Genomic DNA, 17,635 nt, shown 5'->3' on the forward strand with positions numbered 1-17,635 from the left:
AACAAGGGTTTAGTCGGGGTTCGTGGAAGAGAGGTGGCTATTATAGGGATCGGAGGCAGGAGTTGGAGACTCGTGGTTTTTAAGGTATGCAACCTTTTATAGCTTGCCCAACTTGTGGAAAGTGACATCCGGGCGAGTGTCGTACTGGGTAAGGTATCTGCTACCGTTGTGGGGAGCCAGGGCATATGATAAGGGACTATCGGGCTCAAATTGGAGCTGCTCCCGCTCTTAGACCTGCTCGGGGAGGCTATTAGGTGCCACGAGGAGGCCAGCAGACTCTAGCCAGAATTTTTTCTTTGACGTCGGGTGATGCTGAGACAACCGGCGATGCGGTGATTGGTATGGTTAGCATGCTTTCCTTTAAAGTTATTATATTATTTGATTCAAGGGCCACACACTCGTTCTTGTCCATAAGATGTATTAAATTGTGTGGGGGCAGAAACACAGTTATTAGACATTAAATTATTAGTGACTACACTGACTAGGTCAGCAGTGAGGTGTAGTAGGGTGCTCTAAGGTTGTCTAGTTGATATCTAGTGGAGAATTTTGTCTATTGATTTGATAGTACTGGACATGCACGAGTTTGATGTTGTATTTGGCATGGATTAGCTAGCGGCTAATTTTGCCAGTATAGATTGCTATTTAAGAGAAGTGATATTCAAACCTCCAGAAAGACCAGAATTCAGGTTTATAAGGTCACGAGTGCAATCCCTATCTCAGTTAATTTCAGCTATGCAGGCGAGGAGACTACTCCTGAGTGGCCTTTGTGAAGGAAATGTTAGGGAATGAATTAAAGCTCACTAGTACGCCCGTAGTAAAAGAGTTTACAGATGTGTTTCCAGATGAGGTACCAGGCTTGCCACCTGATCGTGAGGTAGATTTTCCCATTGCTCTATTTCTAGGTACAACGCCGATCTCTAGAGTACCTTACCGAATGACGCCAGCAGAGTTGGAAGAATTAAAGAATCAGTTAGAAGATTTGCTTGATAAGGGATTTATACAGCCTAGTGTATCTCCATGGGAAGCTCCAATGCAATTTGTGAAGAAGAAAGACGGGTCCATGAGGATGTGTATAGACTATAGGGAAATTAATAAGGTGACAATTAAGAATAAGTATCCTCTACCCCATATAGATGATTTATTTTACCAGCTCCAAGGTACACATGTATATTCTAAGATTGATCTTAGATCAGGCTACCATCAAGTAAAGGTAAAGGAAGAAGGTGTATCGAAGATGGCCTTCAAGACTAGGTATGGGCATTATGAGTTTCTTGTTATGCCTTTTGGTCTGATGAATGCTCCTGCAATATTCTTGGATTTGATGAATAGAATTTTCCACAAATATTTAGACCGGTTTGTTGTTGTTTTTATTGATGATGTACTGATCTATTCGAGGAGTTATGAGGAGCATGAGACGCATTTGAGGCAAGTTTTACAGATGATCAGGGAAAAGAAGTTGTACACCAAGTTCAGCAAACATGAGTTTTGGCTTGAGAAGGTTGTGTTTTTGGGGCATGTCATCTCAAGAGATGGAATTTCTGTGGATCCTAGTAAAATTGACGCGGTAGTGAATTTGGTTAGACTGAGGAACGTCCAAGAGATCAGGAGTTTCTTAGGGTTGGCTGGTTATTACCGTCATTATATTGAGGGATTCTCAGCGTTATCAAGGCCTTTGACGCAACTGAATAGGAAGAACGTCAGGTTTGAATGAGACGACAGTTGTGAGTAGAGTTTCTAGGAATTGAAACAAAGGCTTGTTACAACACTAGTGTTCATCATCCCATCAGGGGGTGAGAATTATGTTATCTACAATGATGCGTCCTTGAAGGGACTTGGCTATGTACTGATGCAGCATGGTAAGGTGGTAGCATATGCTTCCAGGCAATTAAAAGAGTATGAAAAGAACTATCCTACCCATGATCTTGAATTGGTTGCAGTAGTACATGCATTGAAGATTTGGAGGCATAACCTGTATGGTGAGCGATGTGAAATCTTCTCTGACCATAAGAGTTTAAAGTACTTTTTCACTCAGAAGAAACTAAACATGAGACAAAGAATGTGGTTGGAGCTAATTAAAGACTTTGATTGTACTATCAGTTACCACCCAAGAAAAGCAAACGTGATAATTGATGCGTTGATTAGGAAGTCTGTGAGACCAGCGCTGAAAGCTATAGAGATTCAGTATCCGATTATGATGGATTTGGAGAGACTCGGTATACAGTTGGTCGTGGGTGATCCTCAAGCATGTATTACCAGTTTAGTGGTGTAGCCTACTCTACAGAAAAGAATTAAAGTTTCTCAGAAAGATGATCCAGAATTAGCAGAACTAATGGTCAGAGTACAGAGTGGTCAGGGAGAAGAATTTTGTATTATAGACGAACAGAGCTTTGCGGTTCTGTTCTCGATTGTGTGTTCCTGCTGATACTGATATCAGGAAAACCATTCTAGAAGAGGCTCACAGTGTAATAACCCCACAAAGGGTTATAGAAGATTAGTGGATTGATTCCCAAAAAATAAAATTTTTTTTTAATTAATTAATTAATCGGATTTAAAAAAAAAAAAGAAAAAAATAATTAAATAAAATTTATTTTTATTTTATTAATACAATATATTATTATTAATATTAATTAAATATAATAATAATAATAATAATATTATTATTATTATTATTATTACTATTATTATTATTATTATTATTATGTATAAATAAATATACTAGAAGCTTCAGGATCATTTTTTTTCCTTCTTTTTCTTCTTTTTCTTCTTTTCTTTTCATTTCTTTTCTTTTCTTCTACGACAGACTCTCATTCTCTCTCCTCTCATTCTCTCTCCCTCTCTCCTCGATTTCGTGATGGATTTTCACCTGATCGAAAATTCGAAAATACCACCATACTCCATTCCCTGCTGCTGTCATTTCTACCGGAGCAGATCGGTGGTAGGAGCGACGTAGAAGTATCCCCTAGGGTAAGCCAATTTCTACTTTTTCTTTAATTTCTTGCAAATTATAGGCCGAATTGACGAACGAACACCACAACGAGAATTTAGGGATGATTCTCTACAAGTCTAGTAGGACGGAATTCTCATGGGGGTGTCGGGCCAAAATCCCAAATTTGGGGTACGAGGGTTATTAAGGGGATTATTTTTAATTAATTAGCATTAATTTAGAAATGCTAAAATATTAAGCATCTGGTGCTGAAGTAGGATTTCTGGAATTTAGGGTCCGGGTGAGCGCCGCGGGTGTAATTTTAGGACCTGCAAGCAAAATTCAGAAAATTAAGTGGGTGTGTTAAATAATAGTTTAAATATTAATTTGAGGTATATGGAGCCTAGGGAAGGCTAGATGAGTATTATTTGGAGAAATAGATTAATTAATCTAGGGAAAATGCAAATTGCAGGAGTTGAATTTCGGGCGCCAAGGGCGTAGGATTTGGGATTCTAGTGAGACTCTCAGTAAGCCAGGTAAGGAGAATAAATTATAACAGTCTTTTTATGAAAATTATGGGTTGAGAAATATGTGAAAATGGCGTATGTTATTTTACCTGAAATTTATTATGATATAAATATCATATATAATTTGTGTGGCATATGATTTATATTGAGAAATGTTTAAACTGAGTTAGATGATTTACCCTGTGAAATATATGATACTGAAATGTGTTTTAACATGAGAATTGAAATGTGGAAAAATGATGAAAGTGAAATGTGCAAAAAATGTATTCTCTGAGAAAATAAAGAAAGGTGAAATATGGAAATGTGTTTTGAGAAATATTGAGTAATTGTGAAATAAGATATATATATATGATAGTATGAGATGAGATGAATTATGAACTGAAAAAATATCATTTAAATGATGAAATGTGTTGAGAATACTGATATTGAAATGTGAATATGTGAAATGAAAATATTGCAATATTAATTCTGCAAAATGAAAATGAGAAATGTGGAAATATGTGAAATATGAATGATAAAATGCCAATACCGCATAATGATTGCGGGTATGTGGTGGTAAACCCTGTTGGATGGTTATGATATTGAGCACGGTACCATTGCTAGTGGTGTTAGTGCAACCACACAAACTTTTGGAGCATGTGGCGTGACAGTCGACTGTGCCATTGTGTAGGGTTGTTGGGCCCCCTGAGTCCGGATCAGGGTTATAGGCCAGCCAGTCGTACTACAGACGCAATATGTCATATGATATTTGATCTAACCGGGTCGGCCAACCGCGGTTAGATCCAACCTTTGGGCCACACAACCTTAACCATGGGGGGAAGTATGACGTGGATAGAAAGATCCTCAGGGTGGCCATGAGTTACAGACACGATGTTAGTATTTGATACTGAGAATACTCATGAGCCGGAAAGTAAAATAAAAATGGAAAGTGAAAGAATGATAAAATTGGCTAAAATAAAAAATGCAAGAGAGAATGGAAATTGAGAAATAAAGAATGTAAAATATGATAAATGAACTATGTGAGTTAATGACATAAATAATTAAGGCGAAGTGAAATTCTCTGCCTGAGGGTTTACTGAGTAAGGCGAGTGCCCTGATAAGTATCAGATGTGGCCATATCTGGTTGCATAATGTGTTAGGGCAGAGGGAAGCTACCTGTCTGGGCGGGTAATCTTCCTTATTCTCAGGAACTTCGCGGTAAATATGTGTTGGAAATTATTGAATTTAAGAAATGGTTTTAAAGATTATAAAAGCTTGTGTTGTATATCTATATGATTATGAGAATGTGTATATCAGTGTATTTTCTTAGATGAAACAATGGTTTGAAAAGTAAAGTGTATTATAACTGAACTCATATGGCCACACACTGTAAATAATTTATTCCTTCTTACTGAGATATGTTTCACCCAATTTATCTAAATTTTTTAGAGAACATAGATTGACCAGGTGATAGAGCTCCATGATCATAGGGAGTTGGGACCCTGATATACAGGGTGAGTTTGGACTAGGGAGGCGTGATTCCCTAGGGTTGTGTTGTTTTTGGATATGAGATAGTATTGTGTATTTATGTGTATATTGATACTCTGGGTATTGTATTCTGGCTTATTTAAATATACGGTCTTCCGCTGTTAGGTTGTATAATAAAATAACTTTTTACCCGGTACCCAATGCGGGTCGGGTCGTATGAATGATAGTAGAATTGTTGACGTGGCTAATTTGTGGGTGTTGTGGATGACGTGTAATTATTTATTATTATTGGAAAAAAAAATTTGTACGAAAATTGAGGTGTCACACACAGATCTTTGTACACAGTTCGTCCCGGCAGCACAAAAATGTATAGGGATCTGTGAGAGTCTTATTGGTGGAATGATATGAAGAAGGAGATTGCCGAGTATGTAGCATAGTGTTTGACGTGCTACTAGGTAAAGGCGGAGCATTAGAGGCCAATAGGTCAGTTGCAGCCACTTTTTATCTCAGAGTGGAAATGGGATCACATATCTATGAATTTTGTTTCAAGGTTGCCGTCAGCATTGCATGGCCAAAATGCGATCTGGGTGGTTGTAGATCGTTTGACTAAGACCGCCCATTTCCTTCCTATCAAGATCAGTTACTCCCTTAACCGAATGACAGAGATTTATATTCAGGAGATAGTTCGTTCTCACGGAGTTCCAGTGTCTATAGTGTCAGATCGAGACCTGCGTTTCACGTCACGTTTTTGGAGGAGCTTGCAGGAAGTTCTAGGGTCTCAATTATCTTTCAGCACGGCGTTCCATCCCCAGTCAGATGGACAAACTGAGAGGACGATTCAAATATTAGAAGATATGCTTCGAGCATGTGCGTTAGATTTTGGGGATAGTTGGACTCAATTCATGCCACTGGTGGAGTTTGCGTATAATAACAGTTATCAGGCTAGCATCGATATGGCACCATTTGAGGCACTTTATGACAGGAGATGTTGATCTCCTTTATATTGGGACGAGATGGGTGAGTGACGATTTGTGGGACTAGAGTTAGTGCAGCAAGTGTATAATAAGTTTCGGCTCATCAGAGATAGAATTAGTGCGGCTCAGAGCCGACAGAAGAGTTATGCCAATAACCGACACAAGAAATTAGAATTTGATATTGGTGATCATGTGTTTTTGAAAATAGCTCCATTAAAAGAGGTTATGAGATTTGGGAAGAAAGGTAAGCTTAGCCCTAGGTTTATTGGCCCATTTGAGATTCTAGAGAAAGTGGGGCCGATTGCCTACAGGTTAGTTTTACCACCTGTGTTGTCCAAGATACATGACATATTCCACGTTTCTATGTTGAGGAAATACATCCCAGGCCCTTCTCATGTAATTAGTTATGATGAATTAGAGCTCAGTGATTCACTAGTTTATGAGGAGGTACCAGTACAGATTCCGGATAAGAAAGAACAGAAATTACGTAATAAGAAGATTCCTCTAGTGAAAGTATTGTGGAGGAATCACACAATAGAAGAAGCTTCTTGGGAGCGCGAGGAACAGATAAGACAAAAATACCCGCAATTGTTCCACGTGGTTCAGATGTAATCAGGTAAAGTGTAAGTAATTGTGTAATGTTTCTTTTTCAGGTTAGTTAGTATATCTAGTAACTTAGTTAGTAGGTAATATTTTAGTTTTGGAGGAATTTTATTTTATATATATATATGTAATCTCCCAAAACTCTGAATGTAACCACGGTATTCCTCATCCAAAAGTGAGGGTAAGTAATAAAATAAGTAGACTATTTTCTTTAAGGGATGGTGAATCGTATGAATAGTAAATTTCAAGGATAAAATTTTATGAGGGGAGAATGTAGAGACCCGAAAAAAATTATAATGATTAAATAGTATAGAGAGAGGAGAGAAAAGTAATTTTATTTGAAATTCAACAGGGGTCTCGTCGACGAACATAGTGCATTTGTCGACGAAGTCGCTTAGTGGTATCGTCGACAAGAAGATACCGAGAGGCTATTTTTCAGCTTTGAATTTCGTTGACGAGGAATAGCCATTCGTTGACAAACTTCCTTCTTGGCCTCGTCGACGAAGTAACGTGGCTCGTCGACAAGTGCAAGTGTATAAATAGCCTAAACTTGATTTTTCTACAGAAAATCTCATGAAAAATCACTCACTCTCTCTCTCTCTCTCTCTCCTATTTGTCCCTTCCTCCTTCTCTCTAAGATTTTGGGCCGGATTCTTGCCGGTTCGACGATCTGATGCCACCACGACGCTCCTAACAAAGTTCTTTTTAAATTGGTTTCTTGTTTTATGATTTTTTTCCCGTTATATTAAGATGTAGAGATATTAATCTTGCCTCTGTTTTATATATATTCAGGGATGGATCTTAAAGGCAAAGGAGTGGATGAAGGAGGAGGAAGCGAATTGGGAGCTCCAGCGGGGATGAAATTGACACCTCCCGACCGTTGCGAGGAATAGCTCGTCAGGTCAAGGAAGAGATGAGAAGAGATTTTGGGGGATCAAGCTACCCACCAGTGCATTAGGGTTGCACAATTGATCAATTCACCTGTCTGAAACCCTCATCTTTTGAGGGTGGTACTGACCCGATCAAGGCTGAGACATGGAAGCAAGAGATGGAGATGATACTCGCAGTGTTGAACTACACTGAGAAGCAAAAGATTCTTTTCACCACCTTCAAACTGGCAAAAGAAGCTGAACGATTGTGGCATGTGATGAAACTATTGGAAGAACAACGAGAAGTACCTATAGCAATCACCTGGGGTCTTTTTAAGCAGGTCTTCTACAACCGATATTTTCCCGCCACCACCAAAAATGCAAAGGCGGAGGAATTTTTCAACCTGACTCAAGAGCGTTTCACTATTCAGCAGTTTGTTGCTAAATTTCTGAAACTTTCTTGCTTTCCACCTTCCATGGTTCCAGATGAATACCAATAGGCGAGGTGGTTTGAAAGGGGGTCTGAATTAGAGGATTCATGAGCATATGGAGTGTTTGCAGATTCAAGATTTCACAGAACAGGTAGAAAAAGCCACTGTTGCATAGTGAAGTCTGTAGAGAGGTGCAAAGGCATTAGAAGGAAGGAAAAGGCTTATGTCTCCTCGCTCCAAAGTAAATGTTAGACAAGGGTCGTGAAGGGGAGACAGAGATGTTGCAGGTCAGGGGTCAGAAAGAAATGATCAAGGATGACAGGGCGATTCGCCACGCCCCCACTACCCTAGATGTAACTAGCAACATCGGGGAGAATGCCGAAGTAGGAGTGTCGTGTGCTATAGATGTGGTAAATATGGTCATATAGCCCAAGAATGTCAAGAATTGCCAAACAATGCACTTGCTCCAAATCAGAATAAGAGAAACAACCTAGTACCTCACGACGGCAATGCCCCGGCGCGTGTTTATATGTTGGGTACACCTGAGGAGGACAACGCTAAAGGCGCAGGTAATATGTTTTCGTTAGCATGAGTATTAATTTTGTTTTACTTTGCATGATTCGGTGTTGCATATGTTTGAATTGATTGAAATGTATGAATGTGATTGGCTAGCTTTTCAATCGTGAAATGAGTGATTAACGAATTTCGAGGATGAAATTCTTTTAAGGAGGGGAGAATGTAACGACCCAAAAAATTTAATTAATAAAAATAATAAAAGAAAAGAAAAGGAAAAAGGGAATAAAAAGGAATTTTTAAAAGAAGGTCAGCGAGAACTCATCGACGAACCAACTGGTCTCGTCGACAAGCATTCTATCTTGACTCATTGACAAGGGCACATGTCTTGTCGATGTGGAGTTACCGAAAGGGTTTGAGGTATTCTGAAACTTGTCGACGAACTCACGATCTTGTCGATGAGTGTTCTTCATGGGATCATCGACAAATCCATGTGTCTCGTCGACGAATCCCTAACTATAAATAGCAATTCTTTTCATTTTTTAGCGAGAAAACGTTGCATGTACTCTTTCTCTCTCTCTATCTCTCTCTCTCTCTCTCTCTCTCTCTCTCTCTCTCTCTCTCTCTCTCTCTCTCTCTCTCTCTCTCTCTCTTTCCTCTCTCTCTCTAGAAAACGGCCCTCTCACCTTCTCTCTAGGTTTTTGGTCCCGTTTCTCCTTGGTTCAACGATCGGAAGCTACCACAAGACTTTTGGGAAGATTCTCTGCAACATAGGCAGAGCAGAATTTCAATTTGAGAAGTTTGGGAAACAACCCAAAACCAGATTAAGTGAGATATTTTAGGATTTTATTATTATTTTGAAATATATGGAACCTAAGAAGTATTAAATGAGTTTTTTTTTTTAGGTTTGAGTGAGTTGGGAATTTCAGATTTTAGGGTCTCATTTTTGTTCGATTTTAGGCTGAATTCCGAGGAGCGAGTAAGGGAAAATACTTTATAACATATTTTTATTAATTTTAAATTGGTAAATTTTTGGGTATAAAATTCTACATATTTAGATATAATTTTCTGAATAGAGCAAGTATTGAAAATATTGTTTTTGATTATATATTATATTGGGAAAAACCGTGTGGCATGAAAATAACTTTGATGATTAAATGGTTGCGAGTATTGCGAAATTATGATTTATTGTGTGATTCTAAATACTGTTTGGGCTGCGAATTCTGCTTGGTTGAAAATACTGGTTGGTTGTGGATATTATTTGACTGTGTGTACTGTGGTAGATGCGTGATGTGCTTAAAGAGTTGGTGTTGTTATTGATTTGTGTTGTGGTTCATGTAAATTGTGATATAGCGTTGGTAGTGGTATGAGGAGGTTGTTATATCATACCTAATATAACCGTCATATAATGTTGGTAGTGGTATGAGGAGGTCATTATATGGGCGTTTATATTAGGGGGGTAAAACATTGGCAGTGGTATGAGGAGTTTTTTTTTTTTTTTTTTACCTATTTACCTTGAACAGTGTGGTATGTGTTGTAATCTATGTGATGATTAGTCTTGTGTGGACCATGTAACTTGTGTGGTTGATAGTTCTGTGTGGACCAGTCCTGCGTGGATGTGTATGTTGTATGTATGATAGTCCTGTGTGGACCAGTCCTATGTGGACATTAGTTTAATATGGATTAGAGTCCTGTGTGGACGTTGTATTCTATGTATTATATGAACCCTGTGTGGGTGTGAATGAAAATTGTACGAATTATCCTGTGTGTGGAACTCTATGAAATGAAGGCATTGGATATATGTAACTTTAATTACATAAGTATTTATGGTAAAGTTGAACTCTCTACCTGAGGGCTTGCTGAGGAAGGCGAGTGCTCTGGTAATTATTTGTGGATACCAGGGTAGAAGGAAGCCACTTGTATGGGAGGGTGACCTTCCCTATTCTCAGAGACTTTACCTAAATGCATAACCCGAGGGCTTACTGAGAAAGGTGAGTGCCTTAGGGTTAACACTAGAGTAGAGGGAATCTACTTGTATGAGCGGGTAGACTTCCTTATTCTCGGAAATTATTAATAAAATTAATTATGTATGTGCGTATGTGATTGGGTGACAGAGAAGTCGACAATGATGTTATTAAGGGTGCATTTTCTCTCAGCTACTATTGATTGTGAAATACGATTGTATGTGTATTTTGTAATTATATTAAACACTTCAGCCACATACTGTTGTAACTTATTTCTTCCTTACTGAGAGATATCTCACCCTGGCGAATATTTAATTTTTTTAGGTCTTCCAGGTGATCGAGCTTAGATAGCTCCAGGGCGGGATTAGTTTTTGTGAGAATGGATACAAGAACGATTACGTGTACATATTTATGTTAATACTTTGTCTTAGTTATGTAATATGGAGAATGTGGTTGTACTTTTTATGAGTTTGAATATGTATATATAGCACTCTGGTTTTTTGTTTGAGGTTATTTAAATAAATTCTGCTACGTGAATGATATTAGAGACGTATGATTGGTCTCATAACACTTTGGGCCCCACGTGGTGGGTCCAGGGCATTACAGATTATGCCTGGATGAAGTTTAATTATTCAATTAGGTTTCACTCATCCTTTCAAAAGCATTTTAACATTAATTTTATCATAATCATCTTTAGCACGAGGTTTTATTTTGGAAAAATTCCTGTTGAAATTTTGGCAGTGTGCCATCTGTAAATTGGACATTTTCTCATAAAACCTATGTCTAATAGATTCAATCAAGCAATTTATAATTCTGTTCAAGGCACACGAGAACCTAAAACCACTACCAGCGTACAATACATATCAACTGCATCCACCATGTAGGAGGTTTTCAACACAAGCATGCAATCCAGTAGTATAATCAACTCAAGACATTCAATATGGCTCAATAGTAGTTCGTGCTAAGAAAATACATAAACTATCCATCAAAGAAATTTTAACCATTATTAAATCATGGATAGTATACTACAATGCTTATTTCATAAAGGCATATGAGCATAAAAGGTATGATATCAAGAGAGCATTTCAATTTAACCATAAAAGATAAATGCTCCCCCTGAGTTATGCACTCAACTCATTTTATGTCTTTCTTTCATATTCAAGTTCAATAACCAAGAGTTACAATATTTTCAATGATTTTAACTTGGCTTTGAGTTCTTATTCTTATTGGACCAAAAAGTCACAATGAATATTTTTTTGAGAATTCTAAGCCTATATTTGCCTCTTTTCTTATGATTTACAATACATGAAAGGTCTAAGTTCAAATGACTTGTCTTTCTTATCATTCATGCATAGGTTTCTCAGTTAGTTGAAACCTATAGCAATCATATTAGCCATTTTACTTGATTCACGAAGATGAAGCTCTAAATTATTTGATTTAAAGTTTGAGAGTTGGTGAAGATCATTTAAATACTCTTAACAATTAAATTATTTTTGAGTTCAGAAGAGTATTTATTATAAGTGAGCATGATTCAAAATATTTTCATGGAAGTGGATATGTCCAAACAGAATAGTCAAAGAGCACTCAATAAATATTAGTCATTTATGATCCATAGTGCTATAAGCTTAGAGTGATGACTAAACTTTGATCCAAGCTTTGACTAATGAGATTAGGGTTAAAAATATAGAATAGGATGGATCCCTAAGGCTTATTTCCGTGAAATTGACAATAGTTGCTTAACTTAATATGTTTTATCTTTAAGCATAAGTTAAGCAATTTGACTTATTTACCAAGCAAATAATGCTTTGTCCATTTGGAAGTGGATTTCATTCAATTATGTTATAGCCAATGTTTTCATATTTTATCCAATCATTATGATATTTCTTCATTAAGTGATTAGATTGGATATCTTACTTGACTTTTCGTATTGGCTTAATTATCTAGGATTCGTAGTATTCAATATAGTGTATAGTGAATATATCTACTAAGAATTTTCATTTTAAACACCAACCACTTCCCAAGCCTATAGTCAACACTATCAACCCCTAAATCTAATCCTAGGGTCTAAGGAGAAAATTAATTGATTTGATAATTTTAATTTAAATCCATTTTTCCTTAGGTCCTATGGGGTTCACTTTGTTGACTATCCATTTCATTTCTTTTCCTAAGCCTCTGGTACTTCTGGATGGACAAATGGATAAAGTGTGCCTTTTAATTTTATGACAAAAGCAAATTTTAAATGTTCGTGAAGAGCCATGCTTACTAATCTTGTGTTTGTGAGATGAGGAATGAAAATTTGTATGGGATTTAATAAATGAAATTGAACCCTTTTTGAAAATATTTTTCTTTTTAAGTCCTAAGGGTTTATCATCTCCCATTTCTCCCTCCTGGCAGATTATTTTCAATATTTTCTTCATCTTTTTCTCCTCTAAGGTGGCATGATAATCTTTTAATTTATCTAATTGTTTAGCCAACCTTCTATTTTCATTTTTCAAAAATATTTTCTTTTTATGCATCCTAACAATGAACTTATGAGAACTAATGGATTCCTTATGCGATTTCTCATAAGATGTCATGCTTTCAATATCATATGCACATGATTCACTATATGATATGTCACAATATATGTTGTCAGAATCATTGCATGCAACATCAGCAGTATTATCACAACGTTCAACAGATGATTCAACACATGGTATTTTGCAGCAATCAACACAAGAATCATCAACTGCATCACAAACAGAAATAGGAGGTGAATCATATACCTCTTCATTGATTGGCATTATTAATGCATGATTTACCTCCTCTAGACCATTTGAGTTTAAATCCTTCAAAATGATGGTCTCCTTTTCTTTTGCTTTTTCGTATTTCCTATCGAGCTCCTCCAAAATGTCCCTTGCACTAGAACATGTCATAAACTCAAGTAGAATATTAGAATCTAAAGCACAGTATAATAAGTCCAAGGCATACGAATTCACTTGCATTAACCTAATATTATTTTCATCCAAGGGCATATGAATTCCATTAAAAATCACCCGCCAGGCCATCCAATCCATTGATTTTATAAAAAAGCTCATTCTAATTTTCCATACGGTGCAATCAACACCACAAAATAATGGAGGACTAGAAGGTGATTGTCCCTCTTCGAATGGAGACACACCAATAAAAGCTATCTCGATCTTTTAGAAAAAACGTTTAAGTCAATACTACAAGGCTCTGATACCAATTGTTACCTTTGGTGTATTCCCAAAAAGGGGGGTGAATTGGGTATTTAAAATTCTGTAGGTTGATTTCAATTTCACAAGCAATAATACACAACCTAGGGTCTGTAGATGGAATCCCAATTGCACAAATAAATAAAATATGCAAAAATTAAATTACGCGCAACATTCATAATATAACATACATGTGCTGGAATATAAATTGCGAATGTGTAAAGTGCACACACGATGTGTTATCGGGGTTCGGCCAACTGTGCCTACGTCCCCGCCTCTAGCTCACAAGTAAGAGGATTCCACTAATACTCACTTAACGGGTGGAGCGGCACCGTATACAACCAGGTCAATTAACAGGGCTGGCCTCAACCTACAACCGCACCTTACTAGGATAGTGTACCTAACTTTCCTAACTGGGTCTAAGCCAATCCAAGACTATTCAACATGGCTAGTCTCCCTCTTCAGGCCCATGCTTGGAATACAACGAATATAAAACTTTATGTACAAAGAAATACTTCTTATACAAGCAGATATATACCAATATAATCAACACACTACCGAATGATAAGATATGATAAGCTCAGTGTAGTCTTAATGTTAACTCTCAAAGATTAATGCAAATATGACAATCAGTTCGTGAGAGTAAATGTAAAAAGATCTTTGTGTCAAAATAACAGCATCTATCACAATACAGCAACAAAGATCTCAAGTACACTTCAAATATCCTAAACAAATATTTTTCTCAAAATAAATCGCAAGAGATATTTGAAATTGGTTTGTAAAATAGTATTTATCTTCAAGCACACTTCAAATTCCTTCAACAAATATTTTTCTCAAAATAAACCACACAAGATATTTGAAATCGGTTTGAAAAATATTATTTCACAAAAAAAAAAAAAAAAAAAACGCAATATGAACTTTTGAGTATTGCAATGAATATGCAAAACTCAAAAGCTTTAAGAAGTTTTCCTATGGAAGGCTTATATACGATGCCCCCTAGAAAAACTAGAAGCTTACTCTAAAAAAAAAAAAAAAAAAAATCTCAAACAAAACAAGCAATTGAGAGTTTAAGCTTGGTGAGATGAACACAAGAGCACTCTTACTAAGTGGTATTTGCAATATGGATGAGTAAGAATGGGAGTATGAAGCTTGAATATGAGAAATAGGCTTTTTGAAATTCAGAGGATATTTGCTAATTATGTTTGCTAATCTCCCACTAATCTTTACAAATGAGGGGGTATATATAGAAACCCCTGAAATTATAACCGTTCGGGACTTATATGTCATTTTTGTAAAAGTTTAAGTGAGGTTAATAATATTTAACAGCGTTTTAACCTCGGTAAATTTTGAGCAACCCGAGAAGGTCGGTCGACCATCTTGATGGTACAGTCAATTGTGGAGCTCAGTTTGGTCGACCCGGGACAATTTGAACTGAGTGTTCGGTCGACCATTTATAAGGCGATTCTAAACCTCCACGGTTCGGTTGACCGTATTGGGTTCGGTTAACCAAACTTTACGAACTTCAGTCGACCATCATGAGAATGAACTGGTTTGGTCGGTCGACCAAAGCATTGAGGTTTCCCACATAAGGATTCAGTCGACTAGGGTGTTGCTTTATATTTCTGGTCGATCGACCGAAGGGTCAAAATATTAACTCGGTGGAGGTTCGGTTGACCGAAGGTGTCCCTATACATTAAAGTTCGGTCGATTGAACATGCCCTTTTAAAACATTTCGGTCCTATTCTTTTTATAATGTTGTCTCTATACATATAATGATTAATTTTAAAATAATAGGGCATATTTTTACGCAAACATTAGGGTCCTAAGGTCAGTCTAAGTCCTTGAAGCTTATCTACCCAATCATGCATGTAATGCATTAATTATTACAGACCCGAATAACAACTTAATTAAATTACAGTGAATAAACATTCCGGGCCTTTGTCTTCTTTAAGTCCATGTGCACCAAAATGAAACCTCTAATTGATCCTGCACACAAACTCATCAAACATTGAATAACACACTATTTCTCATTATCAAAACATGATATAGACTATAAGGTCAACATCATACAAACATCCATGAAACCAATAAATATGAGGGTCCAATCCGATAGGACGCACGGATACCCTACTCACAACCACTATTCACATGAATAATGCAGCAGAACATATTTCAACCTATTACATTCATTGATACAAGAGTACTAAGTCTGTCATAATACAAAACATCAACCCAAAGTATCCAACATAATCCAAAATGACATTCGGCTACAATTCAATACTCACAACAATACTTACAAAAACTAATAGAATACTACGCTCTAGAACCCTCTAGAACGCTAGGTCTGGCTACCTGAAGGACCTGAAACAGATTTGTATGATTGGGGTGAGACACTTATCAGTAAGGGAGAATTAGGTTATATTAGTGTGTGGGCACATGAGTGTTATTCCAATAAGAAACAAAGTATTTCGTATTTCTAGTACTTTCACAAACAGGTCCAGTATATTTCATAATTATCGGTATAATCTGGTGAACCGACATGACATTATTGACCCATGGTATTAAATAGACATTCCACAACCCTTGATATTATTCGGCAAACCGGCATGTCATTATTAACCCCACGGTATTGAACCGGAATTTTAGTAACCATAATCCAGCAAACCGGCATGTCATTATTGACCCACGGTATTGAACCGATATTCCAAAACCCTCGATATTATCCGACAAATCGGCATGTCAATGTTGACCCCATGGTATTGAACCAGCATTCCACAACCCTTGATATTATTCGGCAAATTGGCATGTCATTATTGACCCCATGGTATTGAACTAGCATTCCACAACCCTCGATATTATCCGACAAATCGACATGTCATTATTGACCCCACGGTATTGAACTGGTATTTTAGTAACCATAATTCGGCAAACCAACATGTCATTATTGACCAACGGTATTGAACCGACACAAATCTAGTGTTTTCAGACTCTTCGACATAAATCGATAATTTACGACCATCGATATTAACTCGGCATCTCTTACGACCCCACGGTATTATTCCGAAATGTCTCGATCCCACGGAATCAAACCGGCATGTCATTATTGACCCCATGGTAATGAAACTGGCATGTCAGTAACCACCATTCCTGAAAACAGTTTGGAACTCCAGTTCCTATTCTCGAATACTGAAACATGACTCCAAACGACTCGAAACAGCCACACGGATTCCCAAATCCTTAACTTCAAGGTAAAAACCCGAAAATCCTCAAATCAAGATTCTACTTCATAGGACTTGTAGAGATTCACCCGCTGATCCATGGAGTAACGTTGGATAATTAATTCGAGCAACGAGCCACTTGAGATCTTAAAGAGAAAGAGAGAGTGAATTTGCGGTTTAGAGAGAGAGAGAGTTATATAATAAACATAACTTAGTCCTTAAGTAATCTAAAAATATCTCCTCCAAAATATTTATATATAAATATCTAAAAATATCTCCTCCAAGATATTTATATATAAATATTTAAAAATATCTCCTCCAAGACTTTTTTTTTTTTGTTCGAGTTACTACAATCTCCCCTCCTTACAAAATTTCGTCCTCAAAATTTGCTAACTGTTTCTATCACATCGTTTAAACTCTAACTGCTCTATCTCTAGGAAGAGCCGACGGCCACCCACATAGTAGCCCCATCCCAAATTTATTACCAGCCCTCACTTATGGCAGATAAATACTGTGGTTACACATAACGTCTCAAGAGATTACAAATACAAGTTCTCCTGGAGACCAAACAAACCACTTACTTACCACTATACTTACCTGTCTAACTCTGAGCATCTATGAATAACTTAGGATACTTCAGACGTATCTCTGACTCTAACTCCCATGAAGCTTCCTTGACTACATGATTACGCCAAAGTACTTTCACAAACAGAATCTTCTTAGTACGTAGCTCTCGTTCCTTATGGTCTAAAATCTGAACCGGTATTTCATCATATGTTAATGTGTCCCCGAGCTCCAAGGACTTGTAGTTGATCACATGCGAAGGATCAGGAACATACCTCCTAAGCATGGACACGTGGAACACATCATGAATCCTAGACAGTGTTGGGGGGAATGCTATCCTATATGCCACTGGACTGACTCTCTCCAG

Source organism: Malania oleifera, chromosome 2 (assembly GCF_029873635.1).
Source record: "Malania oleifera isolate guangnan ecotype guangnan chromosome 2, ASM2987363v1, whole genome shotgun sequence".
In the NCBI taxonomy this organism is placed as follows: Eukaryota; Viridiplantae; Streptophyta; class Magnoliopsida; order Santalales; family Ximeniaceae; genus Malania; species Malania oleifera.